At 44.5% G+C, this 21,527-nt stretch overlaps 1 protein-coding gene across 1 annotated transcript in view; it reads right to left on the minus strand.

Annotated features, from left to right (window-relative positions):
• Positions 1-11,744, minus strand: part of TENM4 (teneurin transmembrane protein 4) — a 771,745-nt gene extending 760,001 nt beyond the window's left edge. Inside the window, exon 1 of the mRNA XM_037840847.1 lies at positions 11,509-11,744. The gene's annotated coding sequence lies outside the window, so the exon portion shown is untranslated. The remainder of the gene's footprint in view (positions 1-11,508) is intronic.
• Positions 11,745-21,527: the final 9,783 nt, after the last annotated feature.

Consider the following 21,527-nt stretch of genomic DNA (forward strand, 5'->3'; position numbering starts at 1 on the left):
GGGGAGCTTTACAAGGTTCTGATGCCTGGGTACTACCCCAGAGAAGTTGTAGCACACTCTAGGGTAGGGCCAGGGCTCTGGTCTTTAGCAAAAGCTGATTCCAATGCATAGCCAGAATTGAGATCCACCGTGCTGAAATTTTAAATCTAGTACTCAACAGCACTGAAGACAGGCTAGTAGAAAATTATTATTCTTGTTTGTTAGATGAACAAGCTGGTGCAGGGAGGCAAAGAAGAGATGCAACTAAAACCTGAAACAAGATCTGCTGGTCTAAATCCAGAGTCCTTTGGTTTTTCCACTTCTGCAGACACCTCCATGATCAGAAGGCAGGGATTCCAGGAGTCTTCTCAGAGTCTAACCTGCAAAAACCTGGAGTAGACTCCTTCAGAACCCCTTTATACACATACGCACACACACTCACATGTCCACTAATGAACTGCATTGACAGGACTACGGAAGCAAGAATCAGAGGATCAGGAACTCAATAGCCATGGCGGTAACAGGAAAAATAGCAATGCCAAGGGCTACCCTTTACATGCAGGAGACTGCATTAGGCACTGTACAAGCCACTTCATGAATTCTACCACAATCCTTTGAGGTGGAGACTTCTATTTTCCATTTTGTAAATGAGGAAATTTTGGAGGCTCAGAAAAGCGAAGTAACTTGTTGAATTCATATAGCTACTGAGTGGCAAAGCAGAGAATTCAACCCAAAACCTGCTGGCATTTTTCCACTGCTTTTGACATGGCCTTAGAGAGTAGTTTACTAACTGAAGTATATTTATGGGAGAAACAGAACCAGCAGTAGAAGAGAAAAAGGAACCCATGATTTACCTGAACCTCAATAAATTACTTTTCAGGTTCTGGAAATAATGATGGTGATTCAACAACAACAAATTCACACAAAACAATCAGAAACATTATTTCATGATAATCCTACCAACAACCTTGCCAAATACTCATTATTATCCCCATTTTATGGATAAGGAAGCTAAGCCTGGAGACATTAATAATTTGTCCAAGTTCCACAGATGGAAAATGTTAGAACTGGGAATTCTGGCCAACTCAAATCCAGGACCTCTTTGAAGCTGCCAAGAGGCGGACGTTGGGAAAGACCTTTCAAGATGACAAAAAGTGGTCCTGGATACTTTCCAGAACACGGCTCTGGGCTGGGCCTCACCGCTGCTGCCTTCCTTAAGGAAGCTTTTGTTTCAGTCATTTCAACCTGCAAACAAGGAATGCCCACTTTACTTATTCCTTGGGAGGGACAAGCAGCAAGCCTGGGAACTATAGAGTGGATTTACCCAGCAGTACAGTGAAGTGTATACCAGAGAAGCCACAAACAAAATAAAATGGCCCAGGGGATAATTGAGCATCCACACCTAAACCAGAGAACACCCAAGGCGTGGAGTCAGGCAGACATCAGTTCTAGTCCCAGCTCTGCCACTGACAAGCCTAGGGCCAGGGTCATGGCACTTACCCATGTGGAGCCTCCACTTTCTTGTCTGGAAGGTGAGGTATCTCAGGAGAGTTTCACAGGGATTAAATGGAGAGGACATTCTAGATGGCATCGCACACCAGGTACTGGAGTTATTTGCATCTTCATTCACTTGTATGTGCCAGATGTTCTACTGAAGTGAACACTCAATCCTCACAGCCAGATGGTACAAAACAGCTTCTATTGTAGTCCCAATTTCATAGGTGAGGACGTTGAGGCACAAAAGAGTTAACCGAAATCATATAGCAAGGAAGTGATGGGGCAGGACCCAAACTCTATTCTTTTGGGCTCCCAAGCTGATGCTCTTCCCCAAACCCCACGCTGCTCAGAGTACAGGTAGAAAATGCACATAAATGGCCCGCAGGAGGAATTAAGGTTTGACACTAGGAAGTACTCCCTGAAGGCAAACGCGAGAATGAATAACCCGGAAATTCCAAACTCCCTAGGAAAGGCAGATTCAGAGCAGCTGTGAATCTCTGATCACACAACGTAGCAGAAAGAGCACCGGCTCTGGCGGGACATACAGGTGCCAACTGTTTTAGGTTGATTTAGTTTAAAAAAAAGGTAAACCAAAATAAAACACAAAACTCAATAAAGCAAAGGCCAAAACAATCCTCCATAAATTATCAAAAATACCGTTAATTCACAGGACATTACTCTTAATACTTTATTTCCTGTTTGTCCTGCTTTAATAAGGTTTGAAACATATATTTGGTATTTAATAGTATAGCGTTTAATATATGCTTTTTTAAACATACTTTCTATTGTGTCATTTTCCCATTGTACAAAAACACATTTTCAAAAACATTTAATATCTATCTAATATTGCACTGTTTGGCTATGCCTTACCTTACTTATTCAATACAATTGTTTGTCTTTTTTTCACTATTAAAAATAACACTGCAATGAACATTTTTGTTCTCAAATCTTTTTTGCCCATTTCTGATTATTTTCTTTGGCTGGATTCCTAGAATTGGAAGACTGGACTAAAGAGAATAAGTGTTTTTAGGACTACTGACAGTCACTGCCAAATTGCTCTCCTGGAAGGGTGTATTAATTTGCATTTCCACCAACAGTTAAGGAGAATACCTGTCTCCCAACAAGCCTCTTCAGAATCCAATATTGTCTTTAAGATAATCTTGGCTAATAAGAGAAGTGAAAAACAGCATGAATCTGCAGAGTGTTTAAATAACCCGCATCAAGTCATGCAACCAGAACGTGGCAGAATTGGGATTTGAACTCAAGTCGCTTAGTTCTAGGAGTTGTAATAGTCCAGCTAATTGTGTAATCACGCACCAGAGCACTTTGCCCAGCTTGGGTTATATAGTGGTTGCCATGTGCCAGTCACTGATTTAGGGGCTTTTACATGAGAGCTCCATGAGAGAAGGGGTCTTTGTATTATTCTCTGATTATCCCAAGCTTCTAGAACATCCCCTTAATAAAACAATATGTGCTCATGGAAATGTTCTATATCTGAGTTGTCCAGTACAGTAGTCACCATCCACATGTAGCTACTGAGCTCTTGAAATGTTTCTCTGAGTGCAGCTGAAGAATTGAATTATTAATTTTATTTAATTTAAATTAAATTTAATTTACAGTGTGACTAGTGGCTATGTATTGCAGTAAAGCTTTATAATATCTAGCACATCACCCGATAAATGTTTGTTAAATGACAAACTCAAGTAATCTCCTAATTCTACCTACCTTACCATGCTTTGTTTGCCTCTTCCTCCCTCATCCTGGTGTGTCCATTTGTTCTCTGAAATGCATGGTTAATGCTATTTATCTGCCATGTGGGGGTGATATGAGGATCATCCTAATTAATGTTTGCAAAGAGCTGCATTGCTGGCTGGTTCTCAGAATAATTGCATGTTAATAAAACGTTAAAAAGACCAATTCTCATCCAGAAGCCAGTCTCTGGTTTATTTTGTAAAAAGCTGGTTTCTCTGACTCACCCTGATCTGGATCCTGTCACTGTGGGCCTCATCAACGCAAACTCCTTTCGTTTGGAAGTTTCCACCAATCAGACGATACTGAAATTTACCTTCGCAATGGTTTTGATGTCACAGTTTGATGAGTAAATTAATAATATAAACAAGACTGGGGAGGGCGGGTATTTAACCAACTTGAACAAATTGCTTTTAAGCTCTTAAGCACTTTAATTGCTTGCATGATAATGATGCAAATTTTTAAATGTCTTGATCCACTCTCAAAGTAGGCCCAGTAAAAGGACCTCTAAAGGAAAACACCTTGCTAAACACTTGGTTTTAATTATCTGGCATTCTAGAAAGTTACAAAGTTGTTAATTCTGGTAAGAGCAAAGGCTTGGGAACTAGAGAGGTCGATGGTCAAATGCCAGCCCTCGCTGAGTGACACTGGGCAAATGACTTTGCCTTACTGAGCCTCAGGTCCCTCATCTATAGCACAGGAAGAACAATAGCCTGATTGGTGGAACCTTCCAAACGAAAGGAGTTTGCGTTGATGAGGCCTGCAGTGACAGGATCCAGATCAGGGTGAGTCAACAAAAAACCAAAAAAACACCAACAATACTACCCCAAACAAATGCAGGGTCTGACGAAGGCACTCGGTACTGTCTGTTCTGTTCTTGGCCTATTTTTCCATCCCCTCAACCACCCCAGTCTGTCTGCAGAAATGAAGATGCCAATTCTCAGACTCGAAAGGGAAAGAATGGACACACCCCCTGAAGTCTCTGCTTTTCATCCTGCCATTCTACAAATGTAAGACAGCTCCTGTTGATGTCCTGTCGTCATTATTACTTTCGGAAATAACATCACAGCAGGAGGTAGCTTGAAACCTTGCTACTCCCAGTATGCCCCATGATCCAGCAGCATGACAATACCTGGGAGCTGATTAGAAGGGCAGAATCTTAGGCTCTAGCCCAGACCCGCTGAATCAGAATCTGCATTTCAGCAAGATCCTCAGGCGATCTGTGTGCATGTTAAAGTTTGAGAAGTACTAGCTTACATAATATCAAATACACTCTCCTCCCCAATTCCTCTATTACAGAGAGGGAAACTGATTCCATGATTGAACAAATATTTTACCCAAAGCCATAAATATATTAGCTGCAACCCTTTTTCTGGACTTTCAAGGGGTTTAAGACTCATCTTTTAGAAATCACAAGTAACTCCACAGCAAGAAAAATGACTATTTAAGAGAAAAATACTCTTAAAACTATTGTTCTTGAGGATTTTAACCATTAGTCAATGGTATCTAATGCCCTTTCCCACTGTAGGCTGAGGCTCCAGCACTACTAACCCCACAAAGCAAAAGCAGGATTCAAGGAGAAAGAGAGCAGGGGCCCTGCACAACTGCCTTTGAGATCCTGCTTCATTTATGTCTGTTGTCCTTTTTGTTTTCCAAATGAAAGAAAAGCCCTGATTTGATGTTCAGAACATGACAAGGGACAAAAACATCCCCCCACCCTCCCTAGTGAAACTGGAGTTGTGTAAGCATCAAAAGCAGCATCAAAACACGTGTTTGAAATCAGAATCTGTGACCAGCAGAGCCAATCTCTTCCTATGACGACCACACAGTTGGACAACCCTGAGATGACCTCTCCATCTGATCTAAAGGACATCCCGATTTCTCCTGCGGAGTATGAGGATACCTTGGAAAGAGGATGTGTGTGTGTATGTGTATGTTTGTGTCTGGATTTCTCCTACTATTTCCACTGAATTGTTTGTCAGAATTAGACAAGTCATCTAACCACAGGGAGCAAATCTTTTCAGGGTCATCGAAAATGGTGGAGGAGCGAGACTGACAAATACACTCTCTGATTGAACTGGACCATGCAAGGATGGAGCAAGATGGTCAACTACTTCCACTTTTGAAACAGCAAGGAGGCATGTGATTTATTTACTTACTGTGCCTGGGGACCCTGAAGAGACTCAGTGGGTTGATTTTTCCAGTAAAATGTCATGCAGCAGGTGGGGATAAGCTTTCTGCATGGTAAAGTGTCAGCTCTTTCCTTTGTGAGGTTTCCTTGGCCAGTGAATCAAAAGAAAAAGGAAAAAGAGGGGGAAATCCACCACCTCAGCAACCAGCTGAAGACATAGGCACTTCTCTCAGGAACTGTTTGTCATTCCCCATGAAGCCAACCCCACCTACAAAACTGAGGAACATATTTACATATTTCAACTCCACTGCTGGCTGAAGCACTACAGAAAGTGATGACTCCAAGACAGCTAAGGAAGAAAAATGTTCTTGGAAAAAGGATTTGCCTATCAGTTCAACAGAACAGCTCAAAGTTATGCAAATCACAGGCTTGAAGTTTGACTGTCACCCCTACCTCTCTACTACCCGGCTCCCAATCCTATAAGTTATTGCAAAGTCAAGTCATATTCTGGTTAAAAAGATGAAGTAGAAATCACAATTTACCTATTGCTTTTAATACGTGACAGAAGTCTTAGCATGATATATTCCTGCAATCCTACTTTCTAGGAATCTATCTTAAGGAAATATTAAAATTGCATTTTATGTTTAAGGATGGTCAATACAGCTTTGTTGTTATGATGATGATGATGATGATGATGATGATGACAACGACTAAAATAAACAAAAAGTTAAAAAAAAAAACTGGGACTCAGTTAAAGGCTACCATATCAAAACAGGATTCTATGTAGCCATTAAAAATGTTGCCATAGTGAGGGGGGCAAGTAATAATACGGCAAGACTCACATGCTTTATCATTAAATAAAGAAGAGCGTTCAAAATATAACTATATGATCTCATTTATGTACATTCATAAACAAAAGTACAAGGTTCAACACAAAATGTGACTTATTTTCTTTTTGCTTTTCTCTTTATTGTCTAAATGTGCCACAGTGAACATATATTACTTTGCTAACGAGAATAAAGACAATAAGTTAGAAAAATCTGTTAAAAATATAAATACATAACCCACAGAGCACACATATGCATAAGTATATATATATAAGACCTTTAATTAGAAGTTTCCTTATGGAAAACTGTAAGCTCAGAGATCCATGTTTGCTCGGTTCCCTGGGAAATGCGGCCTGAGTTATTTTCAAAGTGGCTTCCAGAGCAGTCTGTCAGGGCAAAGCAAAGATGGAGCAAATCAGCTTTCAGTTACAATAAGCCAGGCTGATAGACCATGTAAGAAGGCAGGTAAAAATCAGCCCCTTAGATCTGCAATTGACATTGATTTACCCTGCTAGGCTCCTGGAATCAAGTCCGCAAAGTAGTGATTTAAATCTCATTGTTCCACTGTTTCACTTTTTAGATTTATGGATGTGGGACAATGTATTGGGACAGGAACTACAGAAAGTTTAGGACCGGGACACAGTAGCTGTTAGAACGGACAGGCGGCTGATTACCCAAGTAAGGATTTGCATTGCTCTGTGGTTATGGAATCATTTTCCTTCAACACCTATCACAGTTAAAGAGTGTGAACCGGCATCTTAAATTAAGCCCCTTGCTTGTATTGTCCATCAATCTCCATCCTAAATTCCTAATCCCCTTCCTTGCCATATTTGTAACTTCAGATCTGGAAATACCAGGTTATATAACATGCCAATCTGCATGAGGATGTAATTCTGTCAGAAAGAGGGACCCAATGAAGCAGAAATTCTAACAAAACTGGAAATAACTTTTCTAAGAAAAGAGAGATATTTTTGTTTCAAGCATTTCAGCTGGTTTTAAATAGACTTTGGATGCAATGTTGCTGGTTCATTTTGGGCTCTTGATTTCCCTGCCCAACCCCCACCTAACAAATGCACAGGTGGAACCGGATGAAGGAGGCAGAAGGGAAAAATCATCTCTAAAGAGCCCACAATGTGCCAGAGGTTTTATGAACATTAATCCTTAAGATGTTGTGAACTAGGCAATGCCATCCCCATTTTACAGGTGAGGAAACTGGGGCTCCAAAGGTAATTCGCCTCAGACCACATGGCCATGATTCCAACCCAACAAATTAAAGGGTTACAGCCAAATCCTGTCAATTTACTGTCACAAAACTGGGAAGGGTGAAATTATACCAACATACCATCAAATTCTACTGGAGAAAGAATCCTCAGGAACTCAACTGCCCACTACTACAAGACCCAGTCTTCTGCTGGAACATGTGCTCAGTGAGGAATTCTCTGCCTCATATTCCAGAAGATTCCACTCACTGTAGAACTGTTCCCTACAGTTCTTCGTCATGGTGAGCACTGGTCCTGTCCCCTGGGCCACAGTGAAACAGTCTGACCCTTCTGCCCCCATGGCCCATTAGAGTGGTTTTACTGGCTTATTGCTCCATTGTATCTTCACCCTCAAAGAGAGGCCTCGATGGGAATGTGAGGCAAGCACAAAGAGTCACAGAAACCTTTCTAGCAAATGGAACCTCTCCATCCCTGACATTTCCCCACCTAAGAAGATGGTGACTCCTCCTCCCCCCACCCTTGAAGACAACAGATGCCGGGAATAAAACCTTTCCTGACTTAGCTCCCTAAAACCAGGCCAACATCTGAGTCCTACCCAAGAAGCTTGGGACATGCAAATTTCCCAAACATTCACAAGGACCTAATGCACGCAAGCCCCCCCCACCCCGTGGGAGGGGACACCCGTCCACCCCTAGGAAATCAGCTTCTATGGGTCCGTTTCCACGCCGAAGATCTTTCCGTCATTATCCTCACGAGAGAAAACGGATTCTTTCTCATCATTCCCTTATAACTCCTAGATAGAGGGGAATCCCGTTTTTGCCCGACGTCGGGCCACAATGTAAACTTCCCCTCCCCAAAACACACACACACACAGGCATGAAACTTGCTCCCACCACCGCCACCACCTGTGAAAACACCTCCCTAAACTGGCCAGGAGGGCGCCTGGGGTCAAAGCTAGGCGGCAGGGCGTCGGGAACGCGCCAGAGGCACCAGGGATGGCCGAGCCCGGCGGGGCGGCGGGGAGGGAAGGCGCCGGCCGGGACTCCTCGCCGCTCGGCTCTCGGGGCTGGAACGGGGCCGGGAACGTGGCCGTCTCGCTCCGGTTTCCCGCCCGAGGCCCCGCCCGCCCGGTTGCCCAGCTCCGCGCGCACCGCGGCTGCGGCTAGAGTTGGAGTTTAAAGCCGAGACGTTCCGCAGGCGTCGGCGAAGAGCGCGAGAGGGCCGCGGCCCACGTGGAAGGTGGCCGGGACTGCGAGGCCGGCCCGAAGACCCCGAGAGCGGGCGAGAGGCTGGCGGGGAGTAAGACAGCGCCGGGCCAGGGAAGCGGAGATGCGCGGCCCTCTGAGCGGGGAAACAGGTTGCAGCGCCGCCCAGTTCCCTCCACCCCCGCGCCTGCAGCCCAGCCACGACCCGATTCCGGCCCTGCCCCGGGCTCGAACCCGCCCCTCCTCCCCCACAGCGGGCGCCCGCCTCCCCGCTCCCCGGCATCTGCCTCCTTCCCCGACCCCTGCGGCGGAGCTCGAGCCCCGGGTAAGCCGGGTTAAAGGCGCCTTCAGCAAGGTCGAGGCGGAGCCGGCCGGCACCTGGGGATTTTTCCCAGCGGAGCACTGGCTTTGCAATCGCATTGTTAAGGATCATGGCAGCGGCAGGAAATCCGAACGGCCCCACAGGTCTCCGCGAGGGAGGATTTATTTTACAGCGCGGAACACACTTAGACAGAACCGGGAGTTCAGGGGGGAGGGGATTTGGGGTTTCAGGACTCTGGAATATGGCAAAAACAAAACACTCCCCACTTGTATGCCCGCAGCCCACTGAATGCGGGAGTGGGGAGCGGTCAGGGCCACTGTACCCCAGATTTCAGCCTTCCGCAGGGCACCGACAGGTCTGGGGTGGTTTATCCCTCTACAGGCGAAAAATAAGATTTAAAAACACTACTACTGTGGTTGCTCTATCAAAGCCCATCAGCGTGCTACAGGCTGCGGCGGCTAAAGGAGACAGCGAGACGAGGAGAATAAACGCAACAGAAGCAAACTGCTGTCCGCGGAGGGAAGAGGCGACGAAACGGAAACCATGCCTGGCACCCATCCGCATTCCATCCCCATTAGCACGGCTAGCTCTCGGAACCAGGAATAGGTGACTAACGGTGGCCACCTAGGCAGAGGCCAGCATTCTCCGTCCTAACCCCAACCCAGGGTAGGCCTGGATGGTGTGTGGGATGGGTGGGTGGGCGTGGGTGAAGGCGCTGGAGAGGCAGAGGAGGGGCTTTGAGTGTCTCCAGGACACAAAGTCAGTTTTTTAAAACGGCATTCCCCGGAAGTCTTGGGGCTCTGAAGACCCAGTAAGCCCTGAGTTCTGACCGGCTCCTCCTTTCCGGAAAAAACCCGGATTCCCCACCCAGTCCCTGTCTAGGGAACTGGTTCTTTGGGGACAGCAACATCAGCATCCAACGCCCATCGCAGAAGTGGGCGCCGTAGTGCGAGGCATCCCCCCGCTCTCCGGCCCCGGGGTGGGAGCCCCTGGTACTTACATTCCACAAACACTCAAACTTTCACGTTGGGTTTTGTTTTTTTTTTTCCTTCCCCCCGAACCGGGTGCCCGCGTCGCGTTCCGGGTAAGCACCGAGGCAGCTTATATAATTGTCCGCGATGCCGTGCAGCAAATCTCGCTAGGTGTCGGGCCGCACAGCTCAGCACGTGGACCTCTCGCCCTGGCGCTCCAGATCCCGAGCGTGTCCCACTGCCGCCTTCTCCAAAGCAGCAGGGCGATCTCGTGGGGTAGTCAAACACCAAGTGGGCGCGCAGGATCCGGTGCCTGTCTGCTCCCCTTTTGCTGCACTGGTGGCTCCCGGATAACTGCATCTCTACAAACCTTCTAGCCTAGGCTGGGGATTGGGGGAAGGGGGTTAGGAACGTAATAGGGGATAGACGCGGTTCTGATGGGGGCTCCGCACCCAACTGAGCAGTAATACCCTCGTCCACATGGACTTGGATGCACAATCTCCTTAAGGTCTCGCCCTGAAAGGGGAGCCAATTTTCAAAGTTAGAGACCACGCAGTTGAATTTCCGGTACTTTCCAACCTCGCTGAGGCAGGGGCAGGGGCAGGGTAAGAGAAGCGGCAGAAAGCCAGCAAAGCCCACCCATCTTACTGCCCCTCCAAGGAGAACTCACTAGTTGAATCCCGCCTTCCCTACCCCCCACCCATCTATCCCAAGTAGTTGGTGGTGTATTCTCCGGTTGCGTATACACACACACTCACACTCACACACGGTGTCGCGTCACCACCTCCCGTCTGCTCCTCCAATGTAAAGACTGCATTTTTAAATTTTGAGGAAAATGACTATGGAGCTCGGTGATCATATTTCGACCCAGACCACATTTCCCAAGACTGGGGGATGCGAGTAGTCACACACTCACAACTCGGAGCCCTCCGAGAGTCCGCACGGAGGTTGGAGCCTCAACTCGCTCGGAGGCAAACATCAACACCGCGGCAGTGAGGCCGACGAGAGGCAAGCGCCGCGTCGGCTGCGGACCGCGCGGAGCTGGGATCGTGTCTCCGGGTTCTAGGCTCCAGCCCTGGCACGCGCGCGGCCTTGGGAGCCGGCAATTCCCCAGGCAGGGCAAGCTGCAGCCGCCGGAGCCCGGCGCCGCCTCGTGGGCACCTCCAGCGCCCGCCAGAGCCCTGAGGCGGGCGGGTGGGTCTGCAGAGGGGCTGCGGGCGCGGGGACTGGGAAGGGAAGCTCGGCGAGACAGACGAACCTAGGGCACGCCGCCTCCCTCCCACTAGCCGTCCCGAGTCCCAGGCCCGGCGCCCACCTCCCTCCCCTCCCCAGCCCCTACTCCTAGGCTCCGGGGGCTACGGCGGCTGAGGCTCGGGGCTGCGGGTTGGTTCGATTCGCTGGCAACCCGCGCCCAGCCTTGCTTCCGTCCTTCCTTCCTTCCCCGTTGCCAAGGGGTCATGACGGCGAGCGTCTCCCAGAGCCCTCGGCGTCCGCACGAACTGCCCCGACCCTGCCCGGGCCAGCGAGCACAGAGGGGCGAAGGAAACAGCTAGGCGCTGCCGCGGTCCCTGAGGCTCTTTTTCGAAGAGCAGATCACGCCGCCTTACCGTGGCTGCAGGCTGCCACCTCCGGGAAAGCGGGAAGGAGGGCTGCAGGGAGGCAAGGCGCTGCGCGGGTGGCTCCTCTAGCTCTCGGCGGCGCGGCTCTTGGGCTCCGCAATCCCGAGCGGGACGCCCAGGAAGGAGCAGGTCCTGGCTCTGTGCTCAGCTCCAGCGAGACCAACAATAGCTCCCGCGGGGAACAGAGCCCCAGCGAGCCTTCAGCAGCGCGCGCACGCCCGACTCCCGTTCCCGGCCGCTCCCGGCCGGTGTCCCTGCCAGCACTGCTGCCCCACATGAAACAGCTGCAATCCCGAGGCTTCTGGGGGGTTGGGGCGGGGGTGTGTGCGCGCGCGCGCGTGTGTGTGTGTGTGTTTAATAGCTTCCCTCCTCTTCTTCCCCTCCCTGTCTGCTCGCCTGCCTGCCTCCGTTCCCCACCTCGCTCTCTTACACACAGACAGAGAGGGCGAGCGAGAGAGATGCGCACACACACTCACACGCACACGCAGGTTACATGAATGGGAGGCGGGATCCAATCCTATAGACGCACGGGCGGTAGGCGCAGGGCAGCACCACCGCGCCGGGGGGCGCCACTCAGGTGATGCGCGTCTCTCCCCGCCTCCCCCTCCCACTGCCTCTCAGCTCACCCCAGTCGCTGCTCTCTTCAGTGTCTTCCACTCTGTCCTTCCCTCCTTTCTCTCTTCTTTCTCCGTCTTCTCTCCTTTTTCTCTCCCTTTATTTCTCGAATTCTCTGAGCTCTCTCAGTTCAGTATCTCTCTCGGTCTCCTCTTTTCTTTTACCGTCCTTGCTTTCTTTCTCAAACTTTCTCCTTTCTTGTCCCGGACTTTTCTCTACTTCCTCTCCTCTTGCTTTTTGTCCTCACTCCCCCTCCTCTTTCTCCCCCGTCTCTCCGCAGTGTCGTCTGGTCGCCTCTCCCTTTTGCGTCTCCCTGGTCTCTCTAGGGCGAGTGGCCTCCCTCCCTGCCGGTTCCTTCGACAATTGTTACAGGCTCCCAACCCTTTACCAGTGACGATCTCTCTCGCGATGGTGCTGCAGTACAGCCAGAAGTAATTGAGAGTTGAGAACTGGAGTTCCTTCTTCGGGCACGCGAGAAGCCCAAAGGAAGGCCCCCTTCCTCGGACAACCTCCCCAAAACCATGGTAACAGCTACTGAGTCGTGATAACAATCACTTAAAAAAATAACAGCAGTGAACGTGGTCCAAGAGATTTCTGTCCTTCCTATGTCTGGATCGTGATCGCCAGCACATTACCAAGTGAAGGGCATTTTCACAGGATGGGAGAGGCAGATTGGTGGCTGGCAAATTGCAAGGACTTTGTAGAGAGATGGAGGAATTCCTGCCCCAGCCCTGCTGCATGGTAGCTGTATGAACTAAGGCTAGGCCACTGCCGCTCACCCAACCTCAATTTCATTATCTATAAGTTGGGAATAATTACACCTACCTCACCAGTTATGGAAAGGATTAAAAGAGAGAACTTTGGAAATAAAGCACTGGACATATAGGAGGTACTCAATTAATGTTAGTTTTCTCCCCTCCCATCCCTTTTAAAAACTCCTTCCTTGAGATCTGCTGTTACATTGTATCTGCATGATCCAAAGTACTTAATGAAGGAATGCTCATATCATATCAAAGTGAAACAAGGTGTAGGATATTTTGAAAACTATTGCATGGGCAGGAGACTGCCTAGCCAGTTGTCATGTGCAGATTACAGAGGCATCAAAGAGATTATAAACTTGGGATGCTGGAGTGCCCCTTCAACATCTAAGACTACCAGAAAGGCAGGGATGAGGTTGGGAGATGGGAGGCTTCATGCAGCTTTCCAATCTATTTTTGATAGTTGAACACTGACCAGTGACAAAGCCTGTGAGACTAACCAAAAGGTCAACTAACTTCCTTTGGATAAAATTTATCAACTTCCTGTCCTCACTGCAGAGATCAAATACTGGGCATGAGCTGTGATGGGCAGTCAGATTCAGTTCCTTCAACAAATATTTGTTGACCACCTACTCTGTGGTGGGTGCTATGACAGGCTCTGGGCATTTAATGGTGGAAGCAGACAGGCCCTGCCCTAGATGCTGTGACATGTCTAATGAAGATGTAATAGGAAATAAGTCACATATACCTGGAGAAATGTCATTTGTTTAGTGGACAAAATCTTTTAAACATGAGGTCCATGGCAGGGTACATAATAAACGGATTCTCAAGAGTGAAAATTCTGGAACCCACTGGTCAGTCAATGCACCTCATCTGACAGATGAGAAAACTGAGGCAGAGATGCCAAAAGTAGTTGGTGAAAGTATGGTAGAAACAAGAGTTTTACATCATCTCCAAGTATCACACCACAATTTCTTGATTAATTTCCAAGGGTGAAAATAGTAACCTTGCAGTGGAAAAACCTGACTGACTCCACGCCAATCAAGTGATTAAAGTTAACATCACCAGGAATGTGACAAATAAACAACATGTGCCTCCTGATGTGAGGCACTGTGAAGGCGTAATGTCACCGCCATGGCATTCCTGCCAAAAATGAATAACCTGAATCTAATCATGAGGAAACATCAGACCAACCCAAACTGAGGGCTATTCTACAAAATGACAGACATGTACTCTTCAAAACTATCAAAATTACCAAAGGCAAAGACTCAAGGACACCAGATTAAAGGAAGAGTTTAGTCATCATGACAATTAATGTAACATGTGATCCTGGATTAGGACTTTAGAGGGCCAATTGGCAAAATTTAAATAAGGTCTGTATATTAGATACTAGTATGGCATATATCAATGTTAATTTCCTGATTTTGATACTTACTGTGTTTTTTTAGGAGACTATCCATGTTTTTAGGAGATACACAACTGAAGTATTTAGAGGTTAAAAAATAAATGAACAAGGCAATCCCTGCCTTCAAGGAGAGGCATGGTGTAGTGAGACTTCTACTAAGGAACAGGCAAAATGTGAGCACAGAAGGATGCCCAACAAAATCCTTAGGGGTAAAGGAAGACTTCCTGTAGGAGGGGGCATTCAAGCTGAGTTTTAAAAGCAAGGAAGTTAGCTCTTCCATGAAAGGAGGGGAGGTGCTCTCTAAATAGAGTTAATGGTACAAAGACATGGAAAAAAGGATGAGGCTCTCCTTATGGCAGCAGAGTTCGGGGGAGAGGGGCAGTGACTGGGGTGTAGTCAAGAGCAGTAGGTGGGGTTGGATCCTAAAGGGGCTTGAAGAAAGCTAAGAATCTCAAACATCCTGAAAACTCAGGTTGAAGGGGGCAGTGGAGAGTTATTGAAGGCTTTTTAGTAGAGGAGGGATATGATTTGGGTTTATTTTCAAAAGACCATCTGGCAGCAGTGTGGTTAAATGGATTAGAGGGAGTGGTTAGAAAGAATGAGAGACAAGAATAGGTGGGTCATTCAGTCAATTAAGTCAGTTGCAGTGAGGACAGGACGAAGAAGGGTAGAGAGATTTTTGAGAGCCTGAGGTTGTAAAAGGCACAGATTTTGGTACTGGGCAGGGGTGGGTAAGGAAACATCCAGAGGAACTCCCATTTGCTGTGATGTCAAGAGAATTCAGGAGGAAGTGGAGGTTTTAGAGGGAAAGTAAGGTCCAGTTGTTACCATGTTGCTATCTAACCTGAGTTCTACTGTGTGGCTGCTCTGTGCCACAGAAAAAACTCACTGTAAAATTCTGCCTGAGATCCTCAAAACGGCCAGTCCCATGCATCACCCAGAAAAACAGCACATTACATATGGTAGCAGTACATTATTTATAATGGGAAAAAAACAAAACAGCCTGAGAGGTCAAGTAGGATAAGTAAATGTAAGGAGACAGCCTTTGTTGAAGTCTTATGCAGAGCTTTTCATGCAATGAAAAAACATCAATGTTATCATGTAAACTTCTTAAAAACAGAATTCACAATTGTTAACTCTATAAAAATCCTTGTGGGGAAAAATATGCCAAATATTAACAATGGTTGCTGCTGGGTGATGGGATTATGAGCAATATGTATTTTCTTCTTTATACTTTTTGTCATTTTCTAACTTTCTCACAATGAACATTCATTACTTTTATAAGGAAAAAAAAAGCTGTCATTAAAAGAACAAATACATAACTGGGACTTCCTCTTCCACTTCATCCCTTTTCAGTCCACCTCTCCTACTCTCCTGAAGAGTAACTGCCTTTTGAGCTTTATCTTTGAGCGAAATAAGAGGGCATTTAACAAGTCAGGGGAAATTATCAGCTGGGCTGGAGATGGGGAGAGGGCGTTCTTATGCAGGCAGATATGTTATTAGAGCTGTTGAAACTGTATATATTAAAGATGTTTGCATTGCCCTTATTGATTCTGTGATGTGTTAGAAGGAAAAGAAAACCTATAGTGGGGCCAAGAAAATGTGAGTCTTTAAAGGGCAAGTTTTAATTAGGAAATGTATTTATTTGCAAAAATACTTCTCTTCAGAGTCCAGCAATTACTGTAAAATTGTTATAAGGAAACAGGTATTTTGAGCAAGGAGACATGTAGGGGGCAAGGGGCAATGTTGTCTGATACTACATCAAATATGCAAACTGGTTATAGGATTTGGACGCCTACTGATAAATGCCATCAAAGTTGTCACAATAAGAGGGTGAGGAAAGTGTCCGCCAGAGGATGTGCTTATTCTTTGGAAAGGTTGCTGTGACTAGCTCCCCTGTAAGGTTCCCTCTGCATCTGGGATTTTTCCTCTCACAGAAATGTTTGCCATGTGGTGAGGTTCCCCAACCTAATAATAATAACACTTGACAAAAACAGAGCCCTTTCACCTTTTCAAAGGGCCTCTATATCCGGTGATTCACTCAATCCTCACACTCACCCTGGCTGGGATATTAGTTTCAGTTTGCAGATTGCAAAAGGGAGAACAAAACAGGGACTCAGAGAGGTTAAAACAAAGAGGCAGAGAGGGGCTAGAACTAAAGAAGGAACAAGGAGATGTTCCTGGACAGCCTTCCATGTGGTCCTGGAGGTTGCACTGTGTATTATCTCATCTCATCCTCACGATAACTAGATAAGTGGGGATTCCACAAGTCCTATTTTCAGGAGCAAACTTAGGCTTGTGTGGTTGTGGTGCAACTGAATCCAAATCAGAACTCAGCTCTCCAAAATTCCGTGGTCAGTGCCTTTTCCAGGACAAGTCATTTTGAAGGGCTGGTGACTCAGTTTAATCTGAATTGTCTTTCTGTGCTGTTTGTCTAACCTGTGAGCTGTCTTTATGCTTTGAGGGAATTTGAAGGTGGTATTTGAATGTGTCTGCTAGAAAATAAAAGGAAAGCCTGTTCTTGGATTCAACATAAATTTCGTCTTTTAGGGAAGTGATCGGATCTTGTTTTTTCTCTTTTTTCTCTCCTAGTCCAATGTTTAGCAGAATATCTGGCACATAGAGGTGCTCAGTAAACTATTTACTGAGTGAAAGAATGAATGCTAATGACAACATCAGCTAGCATTTATTGAGTATTGTGCCTGGGACTGAGCTAAGGCATTGCTTCATTTAATTTTTAGAGCAACACCATGTGGTAGATATGATTATTATCCCTACTTTGTATGTGACAAAACTGAGACTTAGAGAAGAAATTTGTCAAAGGTCACATGACTTATAAATGACAAAACAAATTCCAATTTAGGTTGTTTTGAGTTACCATACTGTATTGGGTGGATGGATGGATGGATGGATGGATGGAATTAACGATACTAGCAGTGAAATGAGTTCTGCATGAAACTACAGTGCACTTTATTTTATGATTAATCCTGACTAGAGTAGGTCATACCATTACCATAACCTGTTTCTTTCATCATGTTTCATGAACTGCAATTACTTGTTTATGCATTTGTCTTTAAAAAAAAAAACTTCTCTCTAGCTGCAATTTAAGTTTCAAGAGCAGAGGGACCAGATGAGCTTTGTTCACTATTGTGATCCCTAGCACCTGGCACAAATAAGTATATGTGAATGAATTTATATGGGCTCTCATCCCTCTTAAGCAGTGGAGCACCTCTGAGTGTGTCTTTTACACAAATTTACTCCATTTCCACATCAGTGCTGTACTTTCTGCCTTTGAGAGCATGTGGTTCATACAGTGGGCCTGAAATTCGGATAAGCACATAATGGTTCTGATGTCAGACTGTGTTCCTCCACTGACATTTGCTCCCAGATGATAGGGGAAACACTGATCAGAAAATAGCAGCATCTGCTGTGGTCGAAGGTGACGAGCTGGCAAAAGTTCCATGGTGAAAGCATCCTCTCTGATTAGGTCAGCCCCCACTTTCAGGGCAGAGAGGCGCTGTGTCAGCTGACATTGCCTGCATAATGTTTTCCTTCCAAGGGCTGGCCTCAATGGTCTGCTCTAAAGAGTTCTCTTAAAGCTCTTCTGCATTCTTAATGCCATCTGATACTCTCCAAAAATGATACAACTCGGCCAATTTTGGTCTTATCTCTTTTCTCATCATTTTCCTAACAGACTTCTCTGATACTCATGTGGATTTGCCTTTTTCACACCGGGTAGGTCAGGTGGCAGGTGCGGATCTTCTGCAAAGTTAAATCAGTTCCATTTCCTAGTAAGGAAGTCTGCAGCCTTCGCTAGAATTGCATAGTGGGCCAGAGGGCTATATTCTTGATGTAATCAAGAATGAAACAAATAAAACAAACAAAAGCAACAAAAAAGGCCTCCAGGACCATGACCCCATCCCTCTGTTTGGCAATGCTAATTATGGTGATGTAAACTATTTGCTACACATTGACCTAATTCTTTACACACATTCAAGCATTTAATCCTTAAAACAGACCTATAAGATCAATTCAATTATTACTTCCATTTTACAAATAAGAAAATCAAGGCACAGAGAGACTAAGTAGCTCTCTAGCAAACGATAGGACCAGGATTCAAACCCAGACACACTGACTCCAGAGTTGCTATCACTTAACCACTATGCTATACTCCTCTAATGGCATCTGACTTGCTTTTGCACAGATGGTGGAGGCCAAATCCTTAACTAAATTTTTCTCACAAATATGTTCCAGTGTTTCTCTGATGGTCAGTAAGTTATGATTTCTAACTGAACAGTCAAAACATGGCTGTGGGTTGTTTTCCCAATAATGAGACCAAACTTCTTGGAAGGCCATCTTTACCCCAAGGTGTCCCACCTTGATTATTGATGATCAGAAGTTGAATGGAATGGTTCCTGAATTCCTCTCCCATCTTCAACATGCTTTTTCCCATGCCTCACTCTCTCTAAAGAGTTTTCCTGGAAAATAGGAGAGACTTCGCAACCCACCAAGGTGGTAGCAATCTGATGGCAGGTGTGGCTAGGAAGACAGATGCAGATATTCCAGATATCCAGAAACTTTGTCTAGGATAACATCACATTCTCATGATCCTGCCACATGACTTCCCTTATAGAGCATCTTTTGAGAAAAATTCTGAGGCATCCCTGCCTCCCAGGTAAAGTACCTTATCCTGTCTGTGAGCATCACTGCCATTTGGCTTGTGGTCGAGCTCCAAAGGAATGAAGAACTCAAGGGAGAAAAAGGGATGGGCAAAAAAACCAACCAAACAAACAAACAAAAAAAACAATAGATTTTCCCAAGTCTCTTCCAACCTCAGAATAGTCAGAGCTTGGCACAAATTAGAAATCAGACTTGTTTCTGAAATTTTCCCTGATTTCTCTGGAAATTACAACTAGCCTAAAGTCACAGATGCAGGAAAGGTCCACGATCAGTACAATCAGTAACTATATAAACAACCTTCGCAACCCTTGCCTGCTCACTTTTCTTGTCACAACCTGAACTGAGACAGATTCTGGGGCCCCTGTGTAATTTTCTCTTAGCTGTGAGTCAATTAAAAGTTGCAAAATGATCCTTCCAAACCAGAAATCAGATTATAATACAATATTTTTAGGTCTCATCAGTCTGTGGACAAAGGCAGTAACATTTTCATGAATTCCTAAATATATATACACTGTTGTGTTCTGCATGTTACTTTTTTCATTTAACAATATATCTTGTAAATTGTTATATATAAATATATATACGTATTGAGATGGCTTGAGATAAATCTCTCCATATATAGACATATCTCTATATATCTATATATGTATCCTGCCTCTTTCTTTTTTTAATACATAAACTGCCTCTTCATTCTGTTTTATACTTGCATACTATTCGATTGTATGGATGCACCGTATGAATTTAACCACAAGGATTTAGATATATTTAGTTAAATAAATCTCAAGTAATGAGCATAGGGTCAGGCACATAGTAGATGCCCAAAATGTTGAATAAGTTAATTAAATTTTCTTAACTCTATCAAGTCTGTTGATTCTTAAAAAAGAGGCAACTCAGAGGAAGGTGAAATTTCAAATCAGTTGTGAAAGGATGGACATTTTAATTAACAGTGCTGAGGTAACAAACTATTTGGTGGAAAAAATCCCTGTTCCTTATGGCATCCCTTTAAAATTTTCAACAGTGAACGTAAAAACTAAAAACATAAAAATTCTAGAACAAAACATAGATGAAAACCACAATGAAATACCACTTCATACCAACTATGATGGCTATTATTAAAAAAGAAAAAGAAAATAAATGTTCACAAGGATGCTCAAAAAATGGAATGCTTGTACGTTATTGGTGGAAATGGAAAATGATGTAGCCACTGTGGATAACAGTTTGGCAGGTCCTTAAAAGTTAAACATAGAATTACTATATGACCTGGCAATTCCACTTTTACGTATATGCCCCAAAGAACTGAAAGCAGGGACTCAAACAGACATTTGTAAACCAGTGTTCATAGCAGCATTATTCTCAATAGCCAAGAAGTGGGACTAACCTAAGCATCCATCAGCAGATGAAAGAATAAACAAAATGTGGCAGATACACACAATGGAATGTTATTCAGCCATAAATAGGAATGACGTTCTGATACATGCAAAAACATGGATGAACCTTAAAGACATGTTGAGTGAAAATAAGCCAGACACAAAAGGACAAATAGTGCATGATTCCACTTATATGAAATATCTAGATAAGCAAATTCATAGAGACAGAAAGTGTACTGAAGGTTACTAGGGAGTGAGGGGTGGGAGAAATGTGGGAGTTATTGCTAAAAATATACAGAGTTTCTTTTTGGGATGATGGACAAGTTTTGGTAATAGATAGTGGTGATGTTAGCACAACATTGTGAATGTAATGGAAACCACTGAATTGTACACTTAAAAATGGTTAAAATGGGAACAAAAAATATATATATAACCACAATATAATTAAAACAAACATAGGTGACAATTTGCATGACTTTGGAAGTGAAGGAATAATTCCTTTTTTTAAGTGTGATGTGGAAAGGAAGAAATCATAAAGGAAAACATCAATAGTTTTGATGACATAAAAATTTCAAAATGTCTGTATATTTTTAAGAAGCAGGCAAAATCAAAAGAACAGCAAAGTGTTAAGGAAATATTTGAGGCACACATGACAAAGCGCTACTATCTTTAATATATAACAAGCATGTAAGAAAGGTATAAGAAAACAACATCTCAATAGAAAAGCAAGTAAAGAACATAAAAAGCTAGTTTACAAAAAAAAGTACAAAGTACAAAGCTAAATGTATAATATATATTTGACTTACTAGCAACTCTAAGAAATGCAAGCTACAATAAGATTGAGACTTTTTGCTTATCAAATGAGAAAACTCTGAGAGAGAAAAAAATAACCAGAAAATAGTTACTCTCTATATACTGCCAATGAATATATATCAGTACAGCCTTTCTGAAAGAGAATTTAGTAATATTTACTGAAAACCTACAATTATATATAGCCTTCAACCCAGGAATCCATATCTAGATATTTAATTAAAAAATAATCATGAGTGGACCAAAAGAATTATATAAGGTTTTTTTTTTTTTTTTTTTTTTTTAAATTCACAATGAAAGTAATAATAGAGGCAAACTGGAAACAATTTAAATGTCAGTCAATCAGTTAATAATCAAATTTATTATGGTACA

The sequence above is a fragment of the Choloepus didactylus genome, chromosome 6, assembly GCF_015220235.1.
Source record: "Choloepus didactylus isolate mChoDid1 chromosome 6, mChoDid1.pri, whole genome shotgun sequence".
NCBI lineage: Eukaryota > Metazoa > Chordata > Mammalia > Pilosa > Megalonychidae > Choloepus > Choloepus didactylus.